This window comes from Bidens hawaiensis, unplaced genomic scaffold (genome assembly GCF_021521415.1).
Source record: "Bidens hawaiensis isolate Kalapana, Puna unplaced genomic scaffold, B.hawaiensis_p1.1 tig00010545_1, whole genome shotgun sequence".
Classification (NCBI taxonomy): domain Eukaryota; kingdom Viridiplantae; phylum Streptophyta; class Magnoliopsida; order Asterales; family Asteraceae; genus Bidens; species Bidens hawaiensis.
The window spans coordinates 439003-444823 of NW_027491804.1; positions in this window are offsets into that span (position 1 = coordinate 439003).

The window sequence follows — 5821 nt, forward strand, 5'->3', positions numbered from 1 at the left end:
CCGTTTGTGTCGTTGATTACCACCGAGTCGCCGTGTTAGTAGGATTCCGCACTCTAACACGTTGCCCCCGAGAATCGTTGGGAAACCGTCTCCCGATCGGTCCTAACAATTTTCTTGCGAAAAACCGAACCCGAACTAAATTTGAAGTGGGCTTTTCATGTTTGGGCTTGTATAATTAGCTTAATGGGCCAAAACAGCCCATTAAGGGGTCCTATAGAGTTCCGATCGGAACCTGCCCACCAAACATCACATTATTGTTATAAACATAACTTCATCCTTAAGCTTTTGTTATTCATTTTAACATACAAACTTTTGAAGTTCAAAGCAGCTCTAGCTCTGCTCTATCAGCTCTCCTTCAAAACCCTAAGGTAAGATCAAGTTTTGTGAAGATTTAACCAAGTTTGATCCATATAATTAACTTATAAACATGTTTTAGTTAGTTTTAAACATGTTTAACCATCCAAAAACCCTAAAAATCAAGTAAAACCATGTTTTGATGTTAAACATATTTACAAACCAGGAACATATACTTTTTTGGTCAAAAACGCGGATTAGAACATGAATACAACGTTTTTACGGTTAGAAAGTTCGGTTTGAACCCAAAACCGAAACCCTAATTATCAAGGCTGTTACATGGATGATTTATGCTTGGTTTGATGTTATATGATATGTAGATATACTGAGTTTGCAACCCGAGACCCGGAAAGTCGTTTAAGCTAGCAAAATTCATCGAAAACCGAAAAGGTAAACCCGTAACACTCGTTTAGGGGCTGTTTAGTATTAGGTTGTGACGTGCTTGTTTTTAGCTTGTGAAAATTTGCAGGGACATTAGGGATCATATAAATGAGTCCCTGTTCAAATTTGGTAATTTTTCGATAAACGGAGAATATTTGATGAATTTATTCCCGTTTATGAGCGTTTATTTGGGAAAAATAGCTAAACATATTGAAAAATTATGAAACTTGGTTTTGGAGTTTAATATGTGATGGTAAGATCACTGGTAAAGTTTGGGAATCATTGGAAATGTCTAAGTATGGTTTGTGCAATCATGGCTTAACCGAATATTAACAGCCGAAAAACGCACAAAAAGGCATTTTGTCAAATAAGTTAGGTTCTGGAAATTTTGCAGGGACTATGTAATAACATTGAGGTCATTGGTAAAAATTATTGGATTTTTCGGAGGTCGTTTGATATAAACGGGCCATTTATTACACGATTATAACCTATTAAATGAATTTTTATAAATAAATAATTAATCATAAAATTTCTGAAAATATTTTTATAAAATTCTCCATGTCTTAATGTATTTTTACAAAAATTTACATAATTTATATATAAGTACATATTTAGTTATGATTAATCAAAGATTTAAATTATAATTGTTTTAACGAAACCGGCAGTTTTGTGTTTAACGGACTGACTGGTATGTCAAAATGTCAAAAGTGGTCAAATATCATATTTTTGAATGATATTGATAAAAACGAACTTTTTACGAGAATTCCGGACAAATCGGGTGGATTGTGCGCGTTTTGTATAATCAAACCAGTGTGAAAACGGAAACGAACCCTGCGATCAAACCAGACACCGAAACCTTAAAATTCTTTCATAAATTAAATTATTTTGTCAATCAATATATTTACTTAAGTTTTATGTGATCTTACCTAATCCCGAAACGTATAAACGATCAACTGAGCTAGGCTCGGAAAACGGTGAAACTGAGCCAAATCCAGTTTTAAACATTTCATAGTATACAACGTCACAATCTAAGACTATGGTCATGTTCTGGGCCTAACAGCTATACCCAGATTATCTATACAGCCCGACTTAGCTTGAACACTGTACTAGTAATAACGATACGATACCGTTTATAGGAATCAGGCTATAAACGAGGCATCTGACTTATTGATACGTGATTTCTGTGCGAACTACGATAAGGTGAGTTTCACGACCCCCACTTTCTAAACTGTTTTACGAACTTTTGGGGTGAAAAGCATGTTTACATAAACTGATATACTTGAAAACGTGTGATGATGTGGATTATCTAAGTACTAACACTTGACAAGTCCCCACAAACACAAGTGATTAACTTCGTGCCGGTGACGTGTGGATAGTACTATCGGTTTGACAAACCCAACTGACAGAGCCGGTGGGGTATGCCGGAACATATGTAAACCCAGTTGCACATTGTCATTATATTTTTACATACTTGGGGCAAAGTGGCTGTTAAATGCCAACGGGAGTGCATGGGCAGTGGAGGCCATGTGTTTTAGCTCGTTTCGGTTTCACTTCTGGCTTAGTATAATACATCATACACAGACATATATACATACACACTGAAAACTTTACGAACTCGTGTACTGATTTCATTGATACTCGTGAAACTTGAAACTCACCAACTAGACGTAGTTGACCCGTTTTAACATGCTTTTCAGGTAAAGCAAAAGTGGAATGATTTGCTTACATGCTTGGTGTTATAAAGAAAGTTGAATAGCTGTGAATAGACGCTGATATAATACTGTATAAGAAGCTCGTAAACCGGTTATGTGTTTTTCACCTAGTTTGTAAACATAGTACCTACCAATGTAATATGATGTAATTTAGCTGTTGAATTTTCTTTATAAACAATGTGGTTGATACCAGTGTTATCTGTTACATTCCCGTATTACGCTTCCGCAACTACCTAGTCGGGGTGTGACATTTTCGATGTAACCGGGACCTCAGAAGTAGGCATAGACGTAACCGCAGGTGGTATCGTCACCGATAACCCTGCAGTGGCCACAATCGTCGACTCAATAAAATGTGCCACGACCTCCGTTGGAGTAAGAGTTGTAGGTGGCAACGATACGATTTCCGGAGCCGAAAGTTGGAAAGTAGTTGGTGGGAGGCCAAAAGATGATGAGGTAGCCACCACGGGAACATCCGTGGCGCTTGGCCTTGTAACTTGTAATGTTGAGGGAACCATTGTCATACCGGACAGTGCGGGTGGAGTGAAACGTACCACCCTCGAACTCTCACCAGCTCCCGATCCTGCACCTGCCCGTTCCCTTCTTGATCTACGGATCAACTGTTGAACTTCTTCTTCATAGTCTGACTCGCTGTCATCATCAGTTCTTTTTCTTTTCCCATGAACCCGTTCATGTGTTACCAAAATCCGTCTTGCTTCGGCCACTTCATCATCAGAATCTGAGCCAGCCACCGTTGTAGCTGCCCTAGTAACATTCACACCCGAAGCTCGTTCAACCAAGACCTGTACATTCTCCTCTGGATCAACCCTCTCCATGTCAAAAAATCCTTGACCGCCAAACTCTGCGTCAAGGTCAACGTTCTCCTCTGGTGACACAACAGGAGCAGCAGGTATAGCTTGAGGTGCTCCTGCCTGTTGTGGTGCCGGGTCCCTAAACTCGTCCCCTCGAGCAGGCACATACCCCGGGTTGATCAAGTACCCGAATAGTGGAGTATGTCGAGGACGGAGCTCAGGTTTGCTCCTCGCACTGGAGGATCTGCATTGGGCAAAGATCCTTTTGCTCACACTTTCGACGTATCGGATTGGGCGGCGCTGAGGTAGCGTTGGAGCAACATGATTCAAGATCAATTGGAGAAATCTTGGATACATGATAAATCTCTCACGCGCCACCGCTCTTCTTTGTCGATCGATCTCGTAGAAGACCATCTGACTAAAGCTGTAACGCTTGTTATAAGTCAGAGCAGTCATAGCCGACTGCATGGTCGCGCCCATGCCATCAGTGCCCGCCTTTCTCCCTGACATGCATACTATCATGACATGCATGAGAAAGCGCCACTGGTCAAGCAAAAACCCCTTCCTTCTTTGAGTATCTCCCAAGGGACTAGAGTATCCCATCCTCAGAAACGCTCCATCACGGAAAGGAGCCACAAAATCTGTCGGGTCATCCCTCGTCTCATCTCCAAATCGTAAAGCCGCCCGGATCTGTTCAGATGAGAACTGAACAATGTGATTTTTGACTGTTGCTCGCATCACCGGGGGCTCGACCCTACAGTCATATTCCACGGTCTGCCAAAAATCCTCAATGTTTGGCAAGGATATTGGCAGTGTTGTCGTAATCGCGTGGAATATACGCGAGCGTAATAGGAACGTGATGATTTCACGAAAATCATCAACTCCGCTCGCCTCCGGGTCTAATGTTATATACATGTTGTGACCCGGGAAGAACTGTCTTTTGTTGTCACCACCGTCATCATCGCCTGCACCACCTACAGCAGCCATATCTGCATCAAACAGACTAAGTTAGATAAACGTCAAAGCAAATCACAAGTTCGCCTGTTACCATGAGCGAAGTTGTGATTTATTCTGCATAGGCGAAGTTAGAGGTGGGGCGAAGTTGGGAACAACTTCGCCTCAACTTGAACTTCGCTGGTTAACAGTTAAGTAAAAAGGTCCAGGCGAAGTTAATGATAACTTCGCCTAACCACAACATCGCCTCATAAACTGTTTCAAAAATAATTATCAGGCGAAGTTAAACCTCAGGCGAAGTTACGGATAACTTCGCCTAAACTATAACTTCGCCGAATCTGAAACGGCATCAGTTAGGTTTTCAATCGAAGTGAATCGGTTCAATTTGGAGATTGCGGACTCCGTAAAACTTGATTTACTGACGATTTAGACGATTAGATTGATTATGACCACGTAAAAATACGTTTGAAAATCGGGTATGAAGATTCGAAAAACTGAGGTCACGAAAACGGGTCGAAATACCCATTGATTAACGTCAAGGAACGTGATTATACGATACAACAATCGTACACACCTATAATACGGATTCGAACTTGAAAATAAGAACACAGAAGAAAATCGATAAGTTCGCTGGGGGTTTAGAGGTTAGGTTCGCTGGATAAGTTCGCTGGGTTTTGAAAATAATGAACCAGTTTGACCTTTAATTTCCTTTATATAGAGTCAAAATTATACAGGCGAAGTTATGGATAACTTCGCCATGGCAGGCGAAGTTAGGCACAACTTTGCCGAGATTAAAATTTTCAAAACAAACCCTATAATTTGAACAATTTGCAATTAAGTTGTAAAACATCCTTTAAAGAGTTAAATGATACGATCAAGACCAAGTAACCAGGTATAAAATCATACAACTACATAAGTAGAAAAAAAAAAATTTTAAAAATAAAATACACGGGATCAAATTTCAGTCTCGATAGGGACTACCATGTTTTAGAAAAGATCCGAACAGGAATCATACTAACTACGTGACTGTCACACAGATCCGTGTTCAGCTGTATTATGACATAAAAAAACAGGTTGTAAGCAGGTAAATAACTTAGAATGGTTTTCATCGTTTCTGTGATACGGGTTAGTTTCAATTAAGCTCAAAATTTAAATGGGCAACAACTCAGAGATTATGATGCCTCCTATCTATTCTCAAAGTGTATTTGGCTTTCCCCAAGTCACCCCGAGTTGACCTCGACCCGTAGTGTCTGACTAAATAGTAGGAACTCTTCGATCTTTGGACTCTTCTTCCCGTTCTCTATCTTGCATCTTGATTGAGAAGTCTTATCATTATGAACTCTATAATGTCTCAATAACTCACACATTTTTTTTTTAAGTATTTACACAGACTTCAGAGTAGTAAACTACTACAAGTCCCTAATCTGGATCACTGCAGTTTCTTGACACGCTATCTTTACGGGAATCAGAACACTCACGGGCTCGTGTATGACTGGGTAATCGCTTTTCTGCCTATCATTCGGAAAGATATATATGGAGACATGCACAACTCATAAGGAGTTTCCACATAACATCGAGTGGGTTTAGTTAGTATCACTTCTACTGTTACGC